General features: G+C 47.7%; 1 protein-coding gene across 1 annotated transcript in view; it reads right to left on the minus strand.

Annotated features, from left to right (window-relative positions):
- ISM2 (isthmin 2) overlaps positions 1 to 26,470 on the minus strand; it is a 103,064-nt gene that overhangs the window by 47,268 nt on the left and 29,326 nt on the right. The window lies entirely within an intron of this gene.

The raw sequence follows: 26,470 nt of genomic DNA on the forward strand, positions 1-26,470 counted from the left end.
CTGACAGTGCATGGTCCACACCCCCTGCCAGGCCCCTCCCACAACCACAATCAAATGCTTTTCAGAGGACGGCCACTAGCTGATTCTAAGCCTGCCCCCGATGCCAATTCCCTTGGCTCTCATATCAACTTTTAAACGCAGCCTACAGTTTCCAGCCTCCCGTACGATTTATCCTAGCAATCCAGAGACCCTCTACCATCACAATCCTAGGGTTCCCTCAAATGTCAACATAATCCCCTACTGCTACGCCCCTTTCCCACAAACAGCATTGGTTTATTTTGCAGCCGCAGTCATTTGAAGACGGTCAGCAGTCCAATGCTACCTACAATCGCAAGGGCCTCATTGATAGCCTGCCAAAATATAATCGCTCATGAACTCCGGTGCAACTTGATTTTGTTTAGAAGCTCTATAACAAGTTTAACGATGTCCATCTACACGACCAATCAAAGAATACATTGCAATCTCAGCAACACAACACCCCACAGCTCTTCCCAGCATCAATCACAACCCAGTGGTCAGCGCAAGAAACAGTTCCCTGTGACTGTCCGACGATCCATCATGCTGCATCCTAAAATGCCCAAGAGTTCCATTAAATGCCCAAGAGTTCCAGCCCCCACACTACCACATTCAGCGTGCAAAGATACACCAATGTTATGTTAAATATCTCATAGCATCCGAAATCACACCACAGCTCCCTGCGACAGCTTAATAGGGTTCATGGGGAGCTCAAGCTCACAATTACAATCAGAAATTCTACTGCCCAAATAAAACAAAGAGCCCAGACCCTGGACAGGGACTAACAGAAGCCAGGGGTCTAGCAACACACTTAATCTTGGTCCTTCCAATATTGCATTTAGGTTGCAAAGCATCTCGAACACAATGATTGCAGAGTTCAAACGACCCCACACACAATACCTTCAGCACCACAACACCAGGGATAATATTAAAAGCAGCCCAGTAGGATTCAAGGGTTTACAGCATCCCCACCGCAGTCCTGGGCTGGGAGGAATACACATCACCACAAATCAATCACAGGGTTTTCGAACCTCCATAAACCTAGGTTTGAAAAAAAAGCCATTACGATCCTAGATTTCAGATCACCTCTCGGGAACCGGAGAGTGTTTCCCCAACACCCCTTGGGTGAATGCTCTGCAGCCTCCTCCCTCCCCTTAATATTCACCGGGTTGAATAAGAGTGGACCTCCTCCCCCACATCACTTCCCAAGGATCCTTACCTGGCTGGTGCTGGCTGCTTCTTGCAGCATTCGCCGGCTCCTGACCCACTAGAAGCAACAGGAGGAGGGGGAAATACCCCCAGAGCCCCCGCGCCGCCGACATTACTGCCCGCACACCGGTAATCAGAAGTAATCAGAAGCAATCAGGCAGTATCAGGTAGGACAATAGAAAGAGGACTGTAACGCCTCTTGCGCAGCCATTTTGAAACGGGTTGATGTTTTCAACGAGGTAAACCAGTGGTGCGGTGTAAATATTTTTGGTATAGCCTTGAGATTGTGCACCCCCTATTCTTCAGAGGTCAACCCTATTGGGAAGCTCCGACGACAGCACTAAAGACTCCACCCACTGAAGAACAGACGAACCTCGGAGCTGTCGCCCTCGGCATGGGAGCGCAGATGCTGTATTGCTTGGAGCTACGGTGCTGCTGATATGAACCCCTATCACTGCTCTGAGCAGGACCTCCAAGATGAATATCATTAAAACACTGAACGGACTCGGTTTGATTACTGAACCCTCCGCACTGACTACAAGCACCGATGGTCGCATGTCGAGCACGATATTTGTCCTCCTTTTCACAAACTGAAGATACTGAGATCATAAATAAGAGCCTTTATCCAATATTCCTTCCTCCGAGTCACCTTGGTGAAAACGCACACACATCGACTCTGGGCACATTCATTAAACAGTCTTCGGTGCAGAAAGTAATTTCATAAAGCCTCAGCTTTCTTAATTAGTAATTAATTTTTCCCTTGAAGTATTTTGGAGGCTAGTTATTCAGTAAAATGGCCCTGTACTCTGGGAAAGGTAATTCAGGTTCATTAGGCTGACAGGCTTTTTACTCAGGTGCACTTTAACACCGTTAGATGCCTGAGGCAATGCATTACAAAGCTTAATACAAATACAAGTTCCATTATGTAATGTGTTGTGCTGTGTTTATTTAAAAGCAAGAATTGGCTGCATATGACACACATCTCAGATTGTCATTCTCTCCACGTGTGTTCTCGATCGCTAACTTAATTACCACCCAATTTAAACGTGCTCCCTTGTGTTACACCCACCTATGCCTTCGATATTTAAACCCTAACCTCCCTCATCTCAACCACGAACACAGGCCACAAATCTTCCCGCATCCCTACAAAGTAGCGCCACAATACACTCCCTCACCCCATGCTCCAAACCTCCGCCACGTCCCCGGCAGGGCACTGGAGAGGGATCTGTACACCGCCGCCATTGTAAGAGCAAAAGAACAGCGACAAAGACAACGGACTTCACTGCTGTTCAAGGTACAAGCTTAGAGAGACAGAAGCCCCGCCCACGATGGACCGCCCCTCCAAACACAGCTTCGCCAAGGTCATTCTCGAAATGATGTCCCGTGTGTGCGCTGCCACGCTTCCTGCTCTTCGAGAAGGCTTTTATCTTAGGGGCAAGAGGCTGCTCTCTCTTGTGCAGATACTGCCAAGATTGCGAGGATATGGTTTAGTCTCTGCTAGTATAAATTTCGTACACCTGCGCGCAGAACCGTTTTAATGATGCGTTGTGAATGGGTGTACTTTTCAGATTGGGGGCCTGTTTTTTTTGTTTCTTTCTTTCTAGTGACGTCACTATAGAGAAAGAAACGAAAAAACACGTCCCTCAATCCGAAAAAGACGGGGCTTAAATTGTCACTGAAACATTTTCTCCAATGGCTGGCCAGCATTTAGGAGGCCAACCAATGGAGAAGAGAGGCGGGGTTAACCCTTGCTACTAAAAAACATAAAATCTTGCCAGCAAGACTGCGCAAGCGCAGCCTACGCTAGCCGAGACCTAAAAAGACTGCAAGCTAGACAAGGCCAGTGCTATTGACTTTGGAAAGGCTTGTTTTTCTTTGCATTCCGGGACCGTTCCTCTGCGCTTTTACCAGGAAAAGCATAATCGAAAGCAAACAAGCATTTCCAATGCAATCGGTCTCGACTTTGGTACCTTCCATGTATTTAGCTATGCAGCACATTAGTCTGGGTACTGAAACATCAACTGTTCTTTAACATGGAGGAAAAGTAAGCACCAAAATGCGTGACACGCCAGGTATGGTTTCAGCTGGAAATGGTATAGTCCAAAGGTCTGTTTTTAATATAAAAGCAGGGCCTTCGGTGGTCATATCCGTGAAAATACAAGATTTGAATTTTTTTAAATTTTCTACAGGTGCTCGTGGAAGACAATTCCTATGGACTGGAATCTAGAGAATGCTAAAGTGATTCTAGTATTTTACTGACCTCTGCTGGTCGTTTTCTCTCAAGAAATTTGAATAGAGGCAGTTTCCAGAAAGCAGAAAGCAATTCTGGTGTGTGGGGAGCACCCAGGCGACCAGGGGAAGAGAAGTACTCAAGAGAGACAGCTGGAAAACACAGTGCACAGGAGTGCCCTTTTTCTCATACTCAAGAAACTGCAAAACCCACATCGCAATGTGCTTCAATTAGACAGGCAGGTACATAACACCACAACGTCTTGTGGAACATGCATGTCTAATGTGTTTTTTTTTCTCCGTTGGCCCCCTCAGTCACAGTCTTTTTCTTAAGTTTAATTTCTTTTGGTTGGGAAGCCCTAGGCAGCAAATTGCTGGCTGTCCTCTGCCTTTTTAAAAAAAAAAAAAAAAAGCTCTCTCACACTATTTCTTGTTCATTTTATTCTTATTTACTGATCGATAAAGAAGAAAAAAATGATGCCGTGTCATTTTGTAGGTGCTTATTAATGAAGCATACTATAAACCAAAAACAGTACCAGTATTGCCTAACTAATTGAACTTGGACCAAGGATGATCACTCGAATCGCTGACTGAAACAGTGACTCTCGGAGAAAAGTTTTGTCCGAAATAAATCAAATGACTTTAATTATTTTTACATCACATGCATCATATCAATGAGCAATTTTTTTGTTTTTTAGAAAAACATTTAGATAACTCCACAAAAGTATGTCAAACAACAGAATGAAACGGGTAAAAAAGACACTTTGAAGACAAATTGACAACTTGCATTCAACATTCATACGGGACAACACACTGATATATATACACATATACACATTCAAAAATTCTATTTACAACATGATTTTTGAAAAGCATAGCATTGGAAATAAACAACTAAAGAGTTTTCATGTGTTTAAGAGTAAATCGAAAATTCCTAATGCTGGGTAGAGAAGGTCTACGCGTTTCGATGACCCCTTGTTGTGGGGAAATCTCGTCAGGACCAAGCGCCTGTGAATGGAGAAACAAAATTGAGTCAACCAAGGGGATCGGACTCTACCTCTCAACGCTTCAGTGGGGGAAGGGGAAACTAATCATACCTTTTAGTTGCTGAGTTCTCTTTTGAAAGTAAGACTGTAATAAAAACAAAACCTGTTTTAGCCTCTAATTCAGAAAAAAACCGCAATAGCACTTTCCTGATTGTCACATTCACTCGTGAGTACTTACATAGTGTTGCGCGTGGCGCGCTCTCAATAAGTCTTGTTCTCATCAATTAGTGATGGAAGTGGAGATCTACAAGAATGGAAGGAATAGTCAGGGGACCTAATGGTTGAGCTGGTGGCAGTAGCTGCTATCGTTTAGACGGGGGCTACTTACATGTAGTTGAAGCGTGGAGACGGGGCTGTTTCCCGGATTCACACGGTGAAACGCCTTTTTGGATTGATTGATTCCTGAAAGAAATTGAAGGCTCATGTCAGTTTCTTTCGGGACAGCTAGATGAGCGGTGGTACTATTCTGCCACGGTGTTCCGATATACCTGTTAGATTGTAGTATGTTGAGTATATCTGGGGGTCCACGCTCTTCGGTCTCTGTCAATGAATGCAGTTACCGGCACCATCCAGTCGATGTCTCTGATCTCGTGTGTCCTGGTTTTTAACTCACTTCCTGGTCCTGGGGTTTGTGGGGATTGTAGTTTTTTTGAGATTCGTCGTCATGGAGACGTTGTATATGTCATGTGACCATGTGTAGTCGGGCTCACAGCCTGCGCAGGAGACGGTAGTCCGAATCGATTCATATGTCTTGGATAGGTTTGAAGTCTTTATAAACGGTAGATCTCAGAGAGTTCGTTAAGACCATTTGTCGCTGTATTAAACTTGACTATGAGCATGGCTTCATGGCGGGATAGTTTTGCCTCAATATCTCCTCCTCTGGGGTCTTTTTCAATTTTTGCGATGACTGTCCATTTTAGATCCTCCAGTGTGTGTTCGTGACTGATCCAATGGTTGACAAGTGGGGCAGTTGTGACTTTCTTTTTTATCCGTGATTTGTGTTGAGTGATGCGGCATCTTATCTCCTGACTTGTTTTGCCGATGTATAGCATGTCGCAAGGACATTTTATGCCGTAGATGACGTATCTCGATTTACAGTTCGTAAACTTTTCGTGTTTCCAGAACAGTTGCTTATGTTGGAACAAGCATCCTTCTTCCGTACTTGCACAACAAATACAAGATCCGCATTTGTGGTGTCCCTGTATAGGTGGTAGTCCTAGCATGGTGTTAATTGTAGGTGCGTTCTGCTTCATTGCTGCTCGTACTAGGTGGTTGGCCACGCTCTGGTCTTTTTTAAAAGCGAATACTGGCTTCTCTTTTAGTGTCTCATCTACATTTTCTACTAGATGCCAATTTTGTAGGATGGTTTTCTTGAGTTGATTCGAATTGGGGCAAAATGTGGAAACATATACTATCCTGTTGAGAGTTGGTTTTGTCCTTTTTACTAGTAGTGTTTCTCTGGGGATCCACCATACTCTCTTCATAGTTCTTTTTAGTAGTTTTACGGGATAGCCTCTTGACGCTAGATTGTCTGTCAGATTGGAAGCGTGGAACATATATTCGTCTTTGAAATGGCAGTTCCTTTTTATCCGCAAGTACTGTCCGAATGGGAGATTTTCTTTTAAGTTTCGCGGATGATTGCTTTTGAAATGTAAAGCCTTGTTTCTGTCTGTCAATTTTTTGTATAATGTCGTCACCAAACCTTCGTCTGTTGGGTATACCTCAACATCGAGGAATGACAAACCCCAGGACCAGGAAGTGAGTTAAAAACCAGGACACACGAGATCAGAGACATCGACTGGATTGTGCCGGTAACTGCATTCATTGACAGAGACCGAAGAGCGTGGACCCCCAGATATACTCAACATACTACAATCTAACAGGTATATCGGAACACCGTGGCAGAATAGTACCACCGCTCATCTAGCTGTCCCGAAAGAAACTGACATGAGCCTTCAATTTCTTTCAGGAATCAATCAATCCAAAAAGGCGTTTCACCGTGTGAATCCGGGAAACAGCCCCGTCGCCACGCTTCAACTACATGTAAGTAGCCCCCGTCTAAACGATAGCAGCTACCGCCACCAGCTCAACCATTAGGTCCCCTGACTATTCCTTCCATTCTTGTAGATCTCCACTTCCATCACTAATTGATGAGAACAAGACTTATTGAGAGCGCGCCACGCGCAACACTATGTAAGTACTCACGAGTGAATGTGACAATCAGGAAAGTGCTATTGCGGTTTTTTTCTGAATTAGAGGCTAAAACAGGTTTTGTTTTTATTACAGTCTTACTTTCAAAAGAGAACTCAGCAACTAAAAGGTATGATTAGTTTCCCCTTCCCCCACTGAAGCGTTGAGAGGTAGAGTCCGATCCCCTTGGTTGACTCAATTTTGTTTCTCCATTCACAGGCGCTTGGTCCTGACGAGATTTTCCCACAACAAGGGGTCATCGAAACGCGTAGACCTTCTCTACCCAGAATTAGGAATTTTCGATTTACTCTTAAACACATGAAAACTCTTTAGTTGTTTATTTCCAATGCTATGCTTTTCAAAAATCATGTTGTAAATAGAATTTTTGAATGTGTATATATGTATATATATCAGTGTGTTGTCCCGTATGAATGTTGAATGCAAGTTGTCAATTTGTCTTCAAAGTGTCTTTTTTACCCGTTTCATTCTGTTGTTTGACATACTTTTGTGGAGTTATCTAAATGTTTTTCTAAAAAACAAAAAAATTGCTCATTGATATGATGCATGTGATGTAAAAATAATTAAAGTCATTTGATTTATTTCGGACAAAACTTTTCTCCGAGAGTCACTGTTTCAGTCAGCGATTCGAGTGATCATCCTTGGTCCAAGTTCAATTAGTTAGGCAATACTGGTACTGTTTTTGGTTTATAGTTAATTGATGGTGAGGCTTGTCCTTATTGCCAGTGAGCCCAGACCCTGTTTTGGTTTTGGTTATTAATGAAGCATATGCACATGCCTACAAAATGATGTGCCACGGCATCACAGTTTTTTTAATTTCTTTACTTTAGGCCATGTTGTACAGCATCACCAAAAAGCATTTGTAATGGCAATAGGTCTCAAAGGCGAGACTTCTTGGCTTTGTCAGTGTTTGTTGAATGAATAAGGCTGAAGGAATTTTTTATTCAGTGTTCTCTGTTTCAGAAACACTAACTTTAGTTCACGAAGAAAATATGTGCTTTCTTTGTAATGTATACCTTTTGCAAATTGTCATTTGGCCATTCGCAAAAGTCAACTGGTTGTCAAAGACATTCCCATTTCCAATTGACATTGGCACATTTATGCAAATGGGAGTGCGTGCCTGTGGGAGCTGTCTGCTTTAATGGCAGGGCTTGCCTGATTCATTAAGTGATGTTGTTTACTCAGCACACTAAGCGAATTCCTTCCTTTGTCCCAACTCCTACATGGAGCACACGGAGCAGAACCTTCACAGGATTAGGCCTTAAGATTCTGTAGCTTTGTTCCTGATGCTAAAAGTGCACACATGATCATAAAGTGCACACATGATCATGCATTGCACAGTGCTGTTTCACCTTGTTTTCTTGGGCTAAAAGCCAATTCAACTTTTAGCAGTCAATTTCTGAAAATGAGCCTTAATTGCTATACTGAGGATCTAATTCCCTCCCTTCAAGGAAGATGCACATGGGACACCCGGGAACCCCCTTTAACAGCATCAGATAGCGTAGCGCAACCTATAAGCATGAAGAAGAGGACGCGTGCCTAGTCTATGCATTAGGTGACTTTCAGTCAGTCAATCAATCAATCAAACTGTTCTTGTATAGCGCTGCTTATCACCTGTGAGGGTCTCCTGGTGCAGGGTTGTGGCTCTGAGTCGAAGAGCCAGGTATTGCATCCCTTCCTGAACTTTGCCAATGAGGTTGCTGTTCAAAGGTGGAGGGGAAGGGTGTTCCAGGATTTGACGGCGAGGTGGGAGAAGGATTGTTCTCTGGTGCAGCAGCGGTAGATGCATGGTGTCTGTGCGAGGACGAGGTGAGAGGAGCATAGGTTTGTGGGTGGCTGGTGGAAGCTCAGATGGTGGTTCATGTATGGCAGCCCTTGGTCAGGGAGGGCTTTGAAGGCGTGGGTCAGGAGCTTAAAATATTTACAACAAGGGGTGGTGAGGGACAGAGTCTCTGAATTAAGCAGAAAACTCTCACCCAGTCAAGAGATCAGGGCTAGATCCAACACCGTTTTTTAGCTCACTGCACCATCCCAGTTTCAGAACCTGGCTGTATGCAAATTAGTCTGTTCCTGTCCCAGTGCATGATGGGAACAGGGCAAACCAAACTACAAAAGCCAATTCTTACACTGGGAAGGAAACAAGCTCCCGGGGACCGGTTTCTGGCATTACAGCCGTCTTCGGCCCGGTTTGCTTGAATCCTGATGGTGCAATGAGCAAGGGTCTCACATCTGAGAATACCCTTCCACGCTTAGGGTGGACAAAAATATTTACAACAAGGGGTGGTGAGGGACAGAGTCTCTGAATTAAGCAGAAAACTCTCACCCAGTCAAGAGATCAGGGCTAGATCCAACACCGTTTTTTAGCTCACTGCACCATCCCAGTTTCAGAACCTGGCTGTATGCAAATTAGTCTGTTCCTGTCCCAGTGCATGATGGGAACAGGGCAAACCAAACTACAAAAGCCAATTCTTACACTGGGAAGGAAACAAGCTCCCGGGGACCGGTTTCTGGCATTACAGCCGTCTTCGGCCCGGTTTGCTTGAATCCTGATGGTGCAATGAGCAAGGGTCTCACATCTGAGAATACCCTTCCACGCTTAGGGTGGACAAAAATATTTACAACAAGGGGTGGTGAGGGACAGAGTCTCTGAATTAAGCAGAAAACTCTCACCCAGTCAAGAGATCAGGGCTAGATCCAACACCGTTTTTTAGCTCACTGCACCATCCCAGTTTCAGAACCTGGCTGTATGCAAATTAGTCTGTTCCTGTCCCAGTGCATGATGGGAACAGGGCAAACCAAACTACAAAAGCCAATTCTTACACTGGGAAGGAAACAAGCTCCCGGGGACCGGTTTCTGGCATTACAGCCGTCTTCGGCCCGGTTTGCTTGAATCCTGATGGTGCAATGAGCAAGGGTCTCACATCTGAGAATACCCTTCCACGCTTAGGGTGGACAAAAATATTTACAACAAGGGGTGGTGAGGGACAGAGTCTCTGAATTAAGCAGAAAACTCTCACCCAGTCAAGAGATCAGGGCTAGATCCAACACCGTTTTTTAGCTCACTGCACCATCCCAGTTTCAGAACCTGGCTGTATGCAAATTAGTCTGTTCCTGTCCCAGTGCATGATGGGAACAGGGCAAACCAAACTACAAAAGCCAATTCTTACACTGGGAAGGAAACAAGCTCCCGGGGACCGGTTTCTGGCATTACAGCCGTCTTCGGCCCGGTTTGCTTGAATCCTGATGGTGCAAGGAGCAAGGGTCTCACATCTCAGAATACCCTTCCACGCTTAGGGTGGACAAAAATATTTACAACAAGGGGTGGTGAGGGACAGAGTCTCTGAATTAAGCAGAAAACTCTCACCCAGTCAAGAGATCAGGGCTAGATCCAACACCGTTTTTTAGCTCACTGCACCATCCCAGTTTCAGAACCTGGCTGTATGCAAATTAGTCTGTTCCTGTCCCAGTGCATGATGGGAACAGGGCAAACCAAACTACAAAAGCCAATTCTTACACTGGGAAGGAAACAAGCTCCCGGGGACCGGTTTCTGGCATTACAGCCGTCTTCGGCCCGGTTTGCTTGAATCCTGATGGTGCAATGAGCAAGGGTCTCACATCTGAGAATACCCTTCCACGCTTAGGGTGGACAAAAATATTTACAACAAGGGGTGGTGAGGGACAGAGTCTCTGAATTAAGCAGAAAACTCTCACCCAGTCAAGAGATCAGGGCTAGATCCAACACCGTTTATTAGCTCACTGCACCATCCCAGTTTCAGAACCTGGCTGTATGCAAATTAGTCTGTTCCTGTCCCAGTGCATGATGGGAACAGGGCAAACCAAACTACAAAAGCCAATTCTTACACTGGGAAGGAAACAAGCTCCCGGGGACCGGTTTCTGGCATTACAGCCGTCTTCGGCCCGGTTTGCTTGAATCCTGATGGTGCAATGAGCATGGGTCTCACATCTGAGAATACCCTTCCACGCTTAGGGTGGACAAAAATATTTACAACAAGGGGTGGTGAGGGACAGAGTCTCTGAATTAAGCAGAAAACTCTCACCCAGTCAAGAGATCAGGGCTAGATCCAACACCGTTTTTTAGCTCACTGCACCATCCCAGTTTCAGAACCTGGCTGTATGCAAATTAGTCTGTTCCTGTCCCAGTGCATGATGGGAACAGGGCAAACCAAACTACAAAAGCCAATTCTTACACTGGGAAGGAAACAAGCTCCCGGGGACCGGTTTCTGGCATTACAGCCGTCTTCGGCCCGGTTTGCTTGAATCCTGATGGTGCAATGAGCAAGGGTCTCACATCTGAGAATACCCTTCCACGCTTAGGGTGGACAAAAATATTTACAACAAGGGGTGGTGAGGGACAGAGTCTCTGAATTAAGCAGAAAACTCTCACCCAGTCAAGAGATCAGGGCTAGATCCAACACCGTTTTTTAGCTCACTGCACCATCCCAGTTTCAGAACCTGGCTGTATGCAAATTAGTCTGTTCCTGTCCCAGTGCATGATGGGAACAGGGCAAACCAAACTACAAAAGCCAATTCTTACACTGGGAAGGAAACAAGCTCCCGGGGACCGGTTTCTGGCATTACAGCCGTCTTCGGCCCGGTTTGCTTGAATCCTGATGGTGCAATGAGCAAGGGCCGAAGAAGGCTGAAATGCCAGAAACCGGTCCCGGTAGCTTGTCTCCTTTCTGGTGAAGAATTGGCTTGGTAGTTTAGTCTGCCCTGTTCCCATGATGCACTGGGCCAGGGACAGACTGATTTGCATATAGCCAGGTTCTGAGCTGGGATGGGGCAGTGAGATAAATAACGGTGATGGATCAAGCCCTGATCTTTGGACTGGGTAAGAGTGGTCTGTTTAACTCAGACACTCTGTTCATCACCACCCCCTTTTCTAAATCGTTTTTGGCCACTATAGGTGTGGCAGGGTATACTCAGACATGAGTCCCTTTCTCACTGCTCCATCAGGATTCAAGCAAGCCGGGCCGAAGAAGGCTGAAATGCCAGAAACCGGTCCCCGGTAGCTTGTCTCCTTTCTGGTGAAGAATTGGCTTGGTAGTTTAGTCTGCCCTGTTCCCATGTTGCACTGGGCCAGGGGCAGACTGATTTGCATATAGCCAGGTTCTGAGCTGGGATGGGGCAGTGAGATAAATAACGGTGATGGATCAAGCCCTGATCTTTGGACTGGGTAAGAGTGGTCTGTTTAACTCAGACACTCTGTTCATCACCACCCCCTTTTCTAAATCGTTTTTGGCCACTATAGGTGTGGCAGGGTATACTCAGACATGAGTCCCTTTCTCACTGCTCCATCAGGATTCAAGCAAGCCGGGCCGAAGAAGGCTGAAATGCCAGAAACCGGTCCCCGGTAGCTTGTCTCCTTTCTGGTGAAGAATTGGCTTGGTAGTTTAGTCTGCCCTGTTCCCATGATGCACTGGGCCAGGGACAGACTGATTTGCATATAGCCAGGTTCTGAGCTGGGATGGGGCAGTGAGATAAATAACGGTGATGGATCAAGCCCTGATCTTTGGACTGGGTAAGAGTGGTCTGTTTAACTCAGACACTCTGTTCATCACCACCCCCTTTTCTAAATCGTTTTTGGCCACTATAGGTGTGGCAGGGTATACTCAGACATGAGTCCCTTTCTCACTGCTCCATCAGGATTCAAGCAAGCCGGGCCGAAGAAGGCTGAAATGCCAGAAACCGGTCCCCGGTAGCTTGTCTCCTTTCTGGTGAAGAATTGGCTTGGTAGTTTAGTCTGCCCTGTTCCCATGATGCACTGGGCCAGGGACAGACTGATTTGCATATAGCCAGGTTCTGAGCTGGGATGGGGCAGTGAGATAAATAACGGTGATGGATCAAGCCCTGATCTTTGGACTGGGTAAGAGTGGTCTGTTTAACTCAGACACTCTGTTCATCACCACCCCCTTTTCTAAATCGTTTTTGGCCACTATAGGTGTGGCAGGGTATACTCAGACATGAGTCCCTTTCTCACTGCTCCATCAGGATTCAAGCAAGCCGGGCCGAAGAAGGCTGAAATGCCAGAAACCGGTCCCCGGTAGCTTGTCTCCTTTCTGGTGAAGAATTGGCTTGGTAGTTTAGTCTGCCCTGTTCCCATGTTGCACTGGGCCAGGGGCAGACTGATTTGCATATAGCCAGGTTCTGAGCTGGGATGGGGCAGTGAGATAAATAACGGTGATAGATCAAGCCCTGATCTTTGGACTGGGTAAGAGTGGTCTGTTTAACTCAGACACTCTGTTCATCACCACCCCCTTTTCTAAATCGTTTTTGGCCACTATAGGTGTGGCAGGGTATACTCAGACATGAGTCCCTTTCTCACTGCTCCATCAGGATTCAAGCAAGCCGGGCCGAAGAAGGCTGAAATGCCAGAAACCGGTCCCCGGTAGCTTGTCTCCTTTCTGGTGAAGAATTGGCTTGGTAGTTTAGTCTGCCCTGTTCCCATGATGCACTGGGCCAGGGACAGACTGATTTGCATATAGCCAGGTTCTGAGCTGGGATGGGGCAGTGAGATAAATAACGGTGATGGATCAAGCCCTGATCTTTGGACTGGGTAAGAGTGGTCTGTTTAACTCAGACACTCTGTTCATCACCACCCCCTTTTCTAAATCGTTTTTGGCCACTATAGGTGTGGCAGGGTATACTCAGACATGAGTCCCTTTCTCACTGCTCCATCAGGATTCAAGCAAGCCGGGCCGAAGAAGGCTGAAATGCCAGAAACCGGTCCCCGGTAGCTTGTCTCCTTTCTGGTGAAGAATTGGCTTGGTAGTTTAGTCTGCCCTGTTCCCATGATGCACTGGGCCAGGGACAGACTGATTTGCATATAGCCAGGTTCTGAGCTGGGATGGGGCAGTGAGATAAATAATGGTGATGGATCAAGCCCTGATCTTTGGACTGGGTAAGAGTGGTCTGTTTAACTCAGACACTCTGTTCATCACCACCCCCTTTTCTAAATCGTTTTTGGCCACTATAGGTGTGGCAGGGTATACTCAGACATGAGTCCCTTTCTCACTGCTCCATCAGGATTCAAGCAAGCCGGGCCGAAGAAGGCTGAAATGCCAGAAACCGGTCCCCGGTAGCTTGTCTCCTTTCTGGTGAAGAATTGGCTTGGTAGTTTAGTCTGCCCTGTTCCCATGATGCACTGGGCCAGGGACAGACTGATTTGCATATAGCCAGGTTCTGAGCTGGGATGGGGCAGTGAGATAAATAACGGTGATGGATCAAGCCCTGATCTTTGGACTGGGTAAGAGTGGTCTGTTTAACTCAGACACTCTGTTCATCACCACCCCCTTTTCTAAATCGTTTTTGGCCACTATAGGTGTGGCAGGGTATACTCAGACATGAGTCCCTTTCTCACTGCTCCATCAGGATTCAAGCAAGCCGGGCCGAAGAAGGCTGAAATGCCAGAAACCGGTCCCCGGTAGCTTGTCTCCTTTCTGGTGAAGAATTGGCTTGGTAGTTTAGTCTGCCCTGTTCCCATGATGCACTGGGCCAGGGACAGACTGATTTGCATATAGCCAGGTTCTGAGCTGGGATGGGGCAGTGAGATAAATAACGGTGATGGATCAAGCCCTGATCTTTGGACTGGGTAAGAGTGGTCTGTTTAACTCAGACACTCTGTTCATCACCACCCCCTTTTCTAAATCGTTTTTGGCCACTATAGGTGTGGCAGGGTATACTCAGACATGAGTCCCTTTCTCACTGCTCCATCAGGATTCAAGCAAGCCGGGCAGAAGAAGGCTGAAATGCCAGAAACCGGTCCCCGGTAGCTTGTCTCCTTTCTGGTGAAGAATTGGCTTGGTAGTTTAGTCTGCCCTGTTCCCATGATGCACTGGGCCAGGGACAGACTGATTTGCATATAGCCAGGTTCTGAGCTGGGATGGGGCAGTGAGATAAATAACGGTGATGGATCAAGCCCTGATCTTTGGACTGGGTAAGAGTGGTCTGTTTAACTCAGACACTCTGTTCATCACCACCCCCTTTTCTAAGGAGCTTAAAATGGCATCTCTTCTGGATGGGGAGCAACAGAGGTCTCCCTAGTACTGGGAGACATGGGTCCTTTTGGGCAGTTTGAGGATCAGTCTGGGTGCTGCATTCTGGATTGTCTAGAGTTTCTCCTTGAGTTCACCGCTGGTGCCTTCATATGGTGTGTTTGACTGTGGCCGTCGTCCAGACGGCTGATGATGGGGTCCTGCATCACTGTTTTCCTGGTGCCTGTGGGTAGCCATATGAAAAGTCTACGGGTGTGTGAAAGCAGGCTGAGGAGATGGCGTTGACCTGTTGTTTTATGGAGAGTTCGCTGTTCATGATGATGCCGAGGTGGCGGGCATGATCTTTCAGAGTAGGGGTGGGTCCGAGTTACGATGGCCACCAGGAGTCGTTCCAGACGGGTTGAGGTTGCTGAAAATCAATGCCTCAGTCTTGCTCATGTTCAGTTTCAGGTAATTGTCCTACACAGTGGGGTAACAAAGGCCCCCACAGTGCAGGGGGGCCCTGAGCCCATTTTCGACATAGTGGTGTCCGCTGACAGTGAGAGAGGACGAGCAGTGCATTGTTGCCCTTTGCTAACAGACCCTCATAACCCATTTATTTATTTTATTTTAAAGGTTGTATATAGCGCTGGCTAGACCCAGAGGTATCAGAGCGCTTTACATGAGTATCAGACCATAGATGCAGGTTACAACGTTACAAAGGTTACACAGTTATTAGAGCATGGCAACATTGTTACATGTAAGGTCGAGACAAACAAGAAGGACATATACGTAAGGGAAAAAGCAGGCAAGGGGAGAGATTTAGGGGAGGGAGTAGGAGCAGGGGAAGAAGACAGAGAATTGAGGAGGGAAAGAGGAGAGGAGGGTGTGAGACACAGCATGGAAAGAGGAGAGGGAGGGTGACGGGGACACAAACCGGTAGACGCGTCAAAGCTGTGTCCAAAGTCCGGGAAGCTGTGATCCCAGGGGAAGTGGTATCATTTCCCCATCTCTGTTGCAAGAGGCTCCCTATACGCAGTGGACTCTCTCAGAGGGGTCTCTGAGGCTTCAAGATCTACATACTGGATCCTGCCCCAAAAAGGGGATAGGTAGTGGTTTGGCAAGGGGTGCCATACCATACCTCAACTGTGGGTGGCTCCCTTGGCACTGTGGACTCTTTCAGCGGGTTCGCTGAGACTCCAGAGTATAAATAATGGATCTTTCCCCGACAAGGGAAGAAGGAGTGCTTAGTCAAAGGGCACAAAAACGCCGGGGGCTAGGCAGAGTAGCAGGCAAGGGGAGAGTTTCAGGGGAGAGGGGATAGGAGCAAAGGAAGTAGACAAAGAAATAGAGAGTAATAAATGTGCAGGCCTGTTTATAAGGACAAGACTGGTGAAAAGCACAATGTACAGACATTTGCACAAAACAAAATAATAATCATCAACACTTTAGTTCCAATCCCGATAATTTCAAAGCCACAGGTTTAAGTCATAGAAACTAACCTATGGACCTCAATGTCTCTAAGTAACTAAAATCTCCAGAAATTGACCTGTCCTTTTCCCATATGATTTAATTGCATTACAAAAAAAAATCACCTTTTTTTTATACAACTTGAAAAACCAGTGACACACTTATAAAATTGTGAAAATAGCATTTCTTTGTACTTTGATTCATAACGATTCCTTACTAGTGTTTGTTGATAGTTCATGTGATCTGCTACTTTGTAACATTAGTGGGCGTACAACCTCAAGCTCGAGCCAGAGGCTTGGCTCTGGTTCAGCTTGAGGTCCTCTTGGAAACTCAAGCCCAGAAAGAGCCAAGCTTTTACAAAAGGGGATGTGGCTCAGTGGCAACAGCGGCAGACCACATAGCATGGGAAAACCGCTTCAAATCCAGGCCCCAAGTCAGCATCTTGTCATCTCTCTATGCCAGAAAAAACAAGCATTTGCAATGCAATAGGTTTCGCATTTACGCAAGTTTGAGCTATTGACATTGTAAATAACAATGCCTTTTATTTTTGTTTCGTTTTTAAAACATAAATAAAAGGCATTGTCATTTACAATACCAATAGCTTAAACTTGCATATATGCAAGACCTATTGCATTGCGAATGCTTGTTTTAAAGTGAGGGGCCGTCCGAAAAAAAACAGGGTGGTAACAAAAAAAAACCACAAAATCCAATCACATGCCAGTAAACAAGCTGGGAGAAAATTACAAAAAACAATTTGATGGACAGAATGTAGATCAATGCCAAGGGAGCCACCCACAGGGCCCAAATCCATCGTTTTTTGCACTCCACACCACCCTGGGTCAGATAATGGCTTTATGCAAATCAGCTCTGACCCTGTGCCCCATGGGAACAGTCCAGTCCGAACTACAACAGCCATATCTTTCCCAGACTCAATCAAGCATCCGAGGACCGGACCGGTTTCGAGGTAACACCTCTCATCAGCCCGGCTAGCTTGACTCCAGTGGTGTGGAGGCTCTGGGACCCACGTCTGAGCTACCCCAGTACACTCAGGGAGAAAATTACAAAAAACAATTTGATGGACAGAATGTAGATCAATGTCTTACATTCACCCCAGTACAAGGATCTGGGCCCAAATCCATCGTTTTTTGCACTCCACACCACCCTGGGTCAGATAATGGCTTTATGCAAATCAGCTCTGACCCTGTGCCCCATGGGAACAGTCCAGTCCGAACTACAACAGCCATATCTTTCCCAGACCGGAATCAAGCATCCGAGGACCGGACCGGTTTCGAGGTAACACCTCTCATCAGCCCGGCTAGCTTGACTCCAGTGGTGTGGATGCTCTGGGACCCACGTCTGAGCTACCCCAGTACACTCAGGGAGAAAATTACAAAAAACAATTTGATGGACAGAATGTAGATCAATGTCTTACATTCACCCCAGTACAAGGATCTGGGCCCAAATCCATCGTTTTTTGCACTCCACACCACCCTGGGTCAGATAATGGCTTTATGCAAATCAGCTCTGACCCTGTGCCCCATGGGAACAGTCCAGTCCGAACTACAACAGCCATATCTTTCCCAGACCGGAATCAAGCATCCGAGGACCGGACCGGTTTCGAGGTAACACCTCTCATCAGCCCGGCTAGCTTGACTCCAGTGGTGTGGAGGCTCTGGGACCCACGTCTGAGCTACCCCAGTACACTCAGGGAGAAAATTACAAAAAACAATTTGATGGACAGAATGTAGATCAATGTCTTACATTCACCCCAGTACAAGGATCTGGGCCCAAATCCATCGTTTTTTGCACTCCACACCACCCTGGGTCAGATAATGGCTTTATGCAAATCAGCTCTGACCCTGTGCCCCATGGGAACAGTCCAGTCCGAACTACAACAGCCATATCTTTCCCAGACCGGAATCAAGCATCCGAGGACCGGACCGGTTTCGAGGTAACACCTCTCATCAGCCCGGCTAGCTTGACTCCAGTGGTGTGGAGGCTCTGGGACCCACGTCTGAGCTACCCCAGTACACTCAGGGAGAAAATTACAAAAAACAATTTGATGGACAGAATGTAGATCAATGTCTTACATTCACCCCAGTACAAGGATCTGGGCCCAAATCCATCGTTTTTTGCACTCCACACCACCCTGGGTCAGATAATGGCTTTATGCAAATCAGCTCTGACCCTGTGCCCCATGGGAACAGTCCAGTCCGAACTACAACAGCCATATCTTTCCCAGACCGGAATCAAGCATCCGAGGACCGGACCGGTTTCGAGGTAACACCTCTCATCAGCCCGGCTAGCTTGACTCCAGTGGTGTGGAGGCTCTGGGACCCACGTCTGAGCTACCCCAGTACACTCAGGGAGAAAATTACAACAATTTGATGGACAGAATGTAGATCAATGTCTTACATTCACCCCAGTACAAGGATCTGGGCCCAAATCCATCGTTTTTTGCACTCCACACCACCCTGGGTCAGATAATGGCTTTATGCAAATCAGCTCTGACCCTGTGCCCCATGGGAACAGTCCAGTCCGAACTACAACAGCCATATCTTTCCCAGACCGGAATCAAGCATCCGAGGACCGGACCGGTTTCGAGGTAACACCTCTCATCAGCCCGGCTAGCTTGACTCCAGTGGTGTGGAGGCTCTGGGACCCACGTCTGAGCTACCCCAGTACACTCAGGGAGAAAATTACAAAAAACAATTTGATGGACAGAATGTAGATCAATGTCTTACATTCACCCCAGTACAAGGATCTGGGCCCAAATCCATCGTTTTTTGCACTCCACACCACCCTGGGTCAGATAATGGCTTTATGCAAATCAGCTCTGACCCTGTGCCCCATGGGAACAGTCCAGTCCGAACTACAACAGCCATATCTTTCCCAGACCGGAATCAAGCATCCGAGGACCGGACCGGTTTCGAGGTAACACCTCTCATCAGCCCGGCTAGCTTGACTCCAGTGGTGTGGAGGCTCTGGGACCCACGTCTGAGCTACCCCAGTACACTCAGGGAGAAAATTACAAAAAACAATTTGATGGACAGAATGTAGATCAATGTCTTACATTCACCCCAGTACAAGGATCTGGGCCCAAATCCATCGTTTTTTGCACTCCACACCACCCTGGATCAGATAATGGCTTTATGCAAATCAGCTCTGACCCTGTGCCCCATGGGAACAGTCCAGTCCGAACTACAACAGCCATATCTTTCCCAGACCGGAATCAAGCATCCGAGGACCGGACCGGTTTTGAGGTAACACCTCTCATCAGCCCGGCTAGCTTGACTCCAGTGGTGTGGAGGCTCTGGGACCCACGTCTGAGCTACCCCAGTACACTCAGGGAGAAAATTACAAAAAACAATTTGATGGACAGAATGTAGATCAATGTCTTACATTCACCCCAGTACAAGGATCTGGGCCCAAATCCATTGTTTTTTGCACTCCACACCACCCTGGGTCAGATAATGGCTTTATGGAAATCAGCTCTGACCCTGTGCCCCATGGGAACAGTCCAGTCCGAACTACAACAGCCATATCTTTCCCAGACCGGAATCAAGCATCCGAGGACTGGACCGGTTTCGAGGTAACACCTCTCATCAGCCCGGCTAGCTTGACTCCAGTGGTGTGGAGGCTCTGGGACCCACGTCTGAGCTACCCCAGTACACTCAGGGAGAAAATTACAAAAAACAATTTGATGGACAGAATGTAGATCAATGTCTTACATTCACCCCAGTACAAGGATCTGGGCCCAAATCCATCGTTTTTTGCACTCCACACCACCCTGGGTCAGATAATGGCTTTATGCAAATCAGCTCTGACCCTGTGCCCCATGGGAACAGTCCAGTCCGAACTACAACAGCCATATCTTTCCCAGACCGGAATCAAGCATCCGAGGACCGGACCGGTTTCGAGGTAACACCTCTCATCAGCCCGGCTAGCTTGACTCCAGTGGTGTGGAGGCTCTGGGACCCACGTCTGAGCTACCCCAGTACACTCAGGGAGAAAATTACAAAAAACAATTTGATGGACAGAATGTAGATCAATGTCTTACATTCACCCCAGTACAAGGATCTGGGCCCAAATCTATCGTTTTTTGCACTCCACACCACCCTGGGTCAGATAATGGCTTTATGCAAATCAGCTCTGACCCTGTGCCCCATGGGAACAGTCCAGTCCGAACTACAACAGCCATATCTTTCCCAGACCGGAATCAAGCATCCGAGGACCGGACCGGTTTCGAGGTAACACCTCTCATCAGCCCGGCTAGCTTGACTCCAGTGGTGTGGAGGCTCTGGGACCCACGTCTGAGCTACCCCAGTACACTCAGGGAGAAAATTACAAAAAACAATTTGATGGACAGAATGTAGATCAATGTCTTACATTCACCCCAGTACAAGTATCTGGGCCCAAATCCATCGTTTTTTGCACTCCACACCACCCTGGGTCAGATAATGGCTTTATGCAAATCAGCTCTGACCCTGTGCCCCATGGGAACAGTCCAGTCCGAACTACAACAGCCATATCTTTCCCAGACCGGAATCAAGCATCCGAGGACCGGACCGGTTTCGAGGTAACACCTCTCATCAGCCCGGCTAGCTTGACTCCAGTGGTGTGGAGGCTCTGGGACCCACGTCTGAGCTACCCCAGTACACTCAGGGAGAAAATTACAACAATTTGATGGACAGAATGTAGATCAATGTCTTACATTCACCCCAGTACAAGGATCTGGGCCCAAATCCATCGTTTTTTGCACTCCACACCACCCTGGGTCAGATAATGTCTTTATGCAAATCAGCTCTGACCCTGTGCCCCATGGGAACAGTCCAGTCCGAACTACAACAGCCATATCTTTCCCAGACCGGAATCAAGCATCCGAGGACCAGACCGGTTTCGAGGTAACACCTCTCATCAGCCCGGCTAGCTTGACTCCAGTGGTGTGGAGGCTCTGGGACCCACGTCTGAGCTACCCCAGTACACTCAGGGAGAAAATTACAAAAAACAATTTGATGGACAGAATGTAGATCAATGTCTTACATTCACCCCAGTACAAGGATCTGGGCCCAAATCCATCGTTTTTTGCACTCCACACCACCCTGGGTCAGATAATGGCTTTATGCAAATCAGCTCTGACCCTGTGCCCCATGGGAACAGTCAAGTCCGAACTACAACAGCCATATCTTTCCCAGACCGGAATCAAGCATCCGAGGACCGGACCGGTTTCGAGGTAACACCTCTCATCAGCCCGGCTAGCTTGACTCCAGTGGTGTGGAGGCTCTGGGACCCACGTCTGAGCTACCCCAGTACACTCAGGGAGAAAATTACAAAAAACAATTTGATGGACAGAATGTAGATCAATGTCTTACATTCACCCCAGTACAAGGATCTGGGCCCAAATCCATCGTTTTTTGCACTCCACACCACCCTGGGTCAGATAATGGCTTTATGCAAATCAGCTCTGACCCTGTGCCCCATGGGAACAGTCCAGTCCGAACTACAACAGCCATATCTTTCCCAGACCGGAATCAAGCATCCGAGGACCGGACCGGTTTCGAGGTAACACCTCTCATCAGCCCGGCTAGCTTGACTCCAGTGGTGTGGAGGCTCTGGGACCCACGTCTGAGCTACCCCAGTACACTCAGGGAGAAAATTACAAAAAACAATTTGATGGACAGAATGTAGATCAATGTCTTACATTCACCCCAGTACAAGGATCTGGGCCCAAATCTATCGTTTTTTGCACTCCACACCACCCTGGGTCAGATAATGGCTTTATGCAAATCAGCTCTGACCCTGTGCCCCATGGGAACAGTCCAGTCCGAACTACAACAGCCATATCTTTCCCAGACCGGAATCAAGCATCCGAGGACCAGACTGGTTTCGAGGTAACACCTCTCATCAGCCCGGCTAGCTTGACTCCAGTGGTGTGGAGGCTCTGGGACCCACGTCTGAGCTACCCCAGTACACTCAGGGAGAAAATTACAAAAAACAATTTGATGGACAGAATGTAGATCAATGTCTTACATTCACCCCAGTACAAGTATCTGGGCCCAAATCCATCGTTTTTTGCACTCCACACCACCCTGGGTCAGATAATGGCTTTATGCAAATCAGCTCTGACCCTGTGCCCCATGGGAACAGTCCAGTCCGAACTACAACAGCCATATCTTTCCCAGACCGGAATCAAGCATCCGAGGACCGGACCGGTTTCGAGGTAACACCTCTCATCAGCCCGGCTAGCTTGACTCCAGTGGTGTGGAGGCTCTGGGACCCACGTCTGAGCTACCCCAGTACACTCAGGGAGAAAATTACAACAATTTGATGGACAGAATGTAGATCAATGTCTTACATTCACCCCAGTACAAGGATCTGGGCCCAAATCCATCGTTTTTTGCACTCCACACCACCCTGGGTCAGATAATGTCTTTATGCAAATCAGCTCTGACCCTGTGCCCCATGGGAACAGTCCAGTCCGAACTACAACAGCCATATCTTTCCCAGACCGGAATCAAGCATCTGAGGACCAGACCGGTTTCGAGGTAACACCTCTCATCAGCCCGGCTAGCTTGACTCCAGTGGTGTGGAGGCTCTGGGACCCACGTCTGAGCTACCCCAGTACACTCAGGGAGAAAATTACAAAAAACAATTTGATGGACAGAATGTAGATCAATGTCTTACATTCACCCCAGTACAAGGATCTGGGCCCAAATCCATCGTTTTTTGCACTCCACACCACCCTGGGTCAGATAATGGCTTTATGCAAATCAGCTCTGACCCTGTGCCCCATGGGAACAGTCAAGTCCGAACTACAACAGCCATATCTTTCCCAGACCGGAATCAAGCATCCGAGGACCGGACCGGTTTCGAGGTAACACCTCTCATCAGCCCGGCTAGCTTGACTCCAGTGGTGTGGAGGCTCTGGGACCCACGTCTGAGCTACCCCAGTACACTCAGGGAGAAAATTACAAAAAACAATTTGATGGACAGAATGTAGATCAATGTCTTACATTCACCCCAGTACAAGGATCTGGGCCCAAATCCATCGTTTTTTGCACTCCACACCACCCTGGGTCAGATAATGGCTTTATGCAAATCAGCTCTGACCCTGTGCCCCATGGGAACAGTCCAGTCCGAACTACAACAGCCATATCTTTCCCAGACCGGAATCAAGCATCCGAGGACCAGACTGGTTTCGAGGTAACACCTCTCATCAGCCCGGCTAGCTTGACTCCAGTGGTGTGGAGGCTCTGGGACCCACGTCTGAGCTACCCCAGTACACTCAGGGAGAAAATTACAAAAAACAATTTGATGGACAGAATGTAGATCAATGTCTTACATTCACCCCAGAACAAGGATCTGGGCCCAAATCCATCGTTTTCTGCACTCCACACCACCCTGGGTCAGATAATGGCTTTATGCAAATCAGCTCTGACCCTGTGCCCCATGGGAACAGTCCAGTCCGAACTACAACAGCCATATCTTTCCCAGACCGGAATCAAGCATCCGAGGACCGGACCGGTTTCGAGGTAACACCTCTCATCAGCCCGGCTAGCTTGACTCCAGTGGTGTGGAGGCTCTGGGACCCACGTCTGAGCTACCCCAGTACACTCAGGGAGAAAATTACAAAAAACAATTTGATGGACAGAATGTAGATCAATGTCTTACATTCACCCCAGTACAAGGATCTGGGCCCAAATCCATCGTTTTTTGCACTCCACACCACCCTGGGTCAGATAATGGCTTTATGGAAATCAGCTCTGACCCTGTGCCCCATGGGAACAGTCCAGTCCGAACTACAACAGCCATATCTTTCCCAGACCGGAATCAAGCATCCGAGGACTGGACCGGTTTCGAGGTAACACCTCTCATCAGCCCGGCTAGCTTGACTCCAGTGGTGTGGAGGCTCTGGGACCCAGGTCTGAGCTACCCCAGTACACTCAGGGAGAAAATTACAAAAAACAATTTGATGGACAGAATGTAGATCAATGTCTTACATTCACCCCAGTACAAGGATCTGGGCCCAAATCCATCGTTTTTTGCACTCCACACCACCCTGGGTCAGATAATGGCTTTATGCAAATCAGCTCTGACCCTGTGCCCCATGGGAACAGTCCAGTCCGAACTACAACAGCCATATCTTTCCCAGACCGGAATCAAGCATCCGAGGACCGGACCGGTTTCGAGGTAACACCTCTCATCAGCCCGGCTAGCTTGACTCCAGTGGTGTGGAGGCTCTGGGACCCACGTCTGAGCTACCCCAGTACACTCAGGGAGAAAATTACAAAAAACAATTTGATGGACAGAATGTAGATCAATGTCTTACATTCACCCCAGTACAAGGATCTGGGCCCAAATCCATCGTTTTTTGCACTCCACACCACCCTGGGTCAGATAATGGCTTTATGCAAATCAGCTCTGACCCTGTGCCCCATGGGAACAGTCCAGTCCGAACTACAACAGCCATATCTTTCCCAGACCGGAATCAAGCATCCGAGGACCGGACCGGTTTCGAGGTAACACCTCTCATCAGCCCGGCTAGCTTGACTCCAGTGGTGTGGAGGCTCTGGGACCCACGTCTGAGCTACCCCAGTACACTCAGGGAGAAAATTACAAAAAACAATTTGATGGACAGAATGTAGATCAATGTCTTACATTCACCCCAGTACAAGGATCTGGGCCCAAATCCATCGTTTTTTGCACTCCACACCACCCTGGGTCAGATAATGGCTTTATGCAAATCAGCTCTGACCCTGTGCCCCATGGGAACAGTCCAGTCCGAACTACAACAGCCATATCTTTCCCAGACCGGAATCAAGCATCCGAGGACCGGACCGGTTTCGAGGTAACACCTCTCATCAGCCCGGCTAGCTTGACTCCAGTGGTGTGGAGGCTCTGGGACCCACGTCTGAGCTACCCCAGTACACTCAGGGAGAAAATTACAAAAAACAATTTGATGGACAGAATGTAGATCAATGTCTTACATTCACCCCAGTACAAGGATCTGGGCCCAAATCCATCGTTTTTTGCACTCCACACCACCCTGGGTCAGATAATGGCTTTATGCAAATCAGCTCTGACCCTGTGCCCCATGGGAACAGTCCAGTCCGAACTACAACAGCCATATCTTTCCCAGACCGGAATCAAGCATCCGAGGACCGGACCGGTTTCGAGGTAACACCTCTCATCAGCCCGGCTAGCTTGACTCCAGTGGTGTGGAGGCTCTGGGACCCACATCTGAGCTACCCCAGTACACTCAGGGAGAAAATTACAAAAAACAATTTGATGGACAGAATGTAGATCAATGTCTTACATTCACCCCAGTACAAGGATCTGGGCCCAAATCCATCGTTTTTTGCACTCCACACCACCCTGGGTCAGATAATGGCTTTATGCAAATCAGCTCTGACCCTGTGCCCCATGGGAACAGTCCAGTCCGAACTACAACAGCCATATCTTTCCCAGACCGGAATCAAGCATCCGAGGACCGGACCGGTTTTGAGGTAACACCTCTCATCAGCCCGGCTAGCTTGACTCCAGTGGTGTGGAGGCTCTGGGACCCACGTCTGAGCTACCCCAGTACACTCAGGGAGAAAATTACAAAAAACAATTTGATGGACAGAATGTAGATCAATGTCTTACATTCACCTAAGTACAAGGATCTGGGCCCAAATCCATCGTTTTTTGTACTCCACACCACCCTGGGTCAGATAATGGCTTTATGCAAATCAGCTCTGACCCTGTGCCCCATGGGAACAGTCCAGTCTGAACTACAACAGCCATATCTTTCCCAGACCGGAATCAAGCATCCGAGGACCAGACTGGTTTCGAGGTAACACCTCTCATCAGCCCGGCTAGCTTGACTCCAGTGGTGTGGAGGCTCTGGGACCCACGTCTGAGCTACCCCAGTACACTCAGGGAGAAAATTACAAAAAACAATTTGATGGACAGAATGTAGATCAATGTCTTACATTCACCCCAGAACAAGGATCTGGGCCCAAATCCATCGTTTTTTGCACTCCACCCCACCCTGGGTCAGATAATGGCTTTATGCAAATCAGCTCTGACCCTGTGCCCCATGGGAACAGTCCAGTCCGAACTACAACAGCCATATCTTTCCCAGACCGGAATCAAGCATCCGAGGACCGGACCGGTTTCGAGGTAACACCTCTCATCAGCCCGGCTAGCTTGACTCCAGTGGTGTGGAGGCTCTGGGACCCACGTCTGAGCTACCCCAGTACACTCAGGGAGAAAATTACAAAAAACAATTTGATGGACAGAATGTAGATCAATGTC

This window comes from Lissotriton vulgaris, chromosome 9 (genome assembly GCF_964263255.1).
Source record: "Lissotriton vulgaris chromosome 9, aLisVul1.2, whole genome shotgun sequence".
NCBI classification, from domain to species: Eukaryota; Metazoa; Chordata; class Amphibia; order Caudata; family Salamandridae; genus Lissotriton; species Lissotriton vulgaris.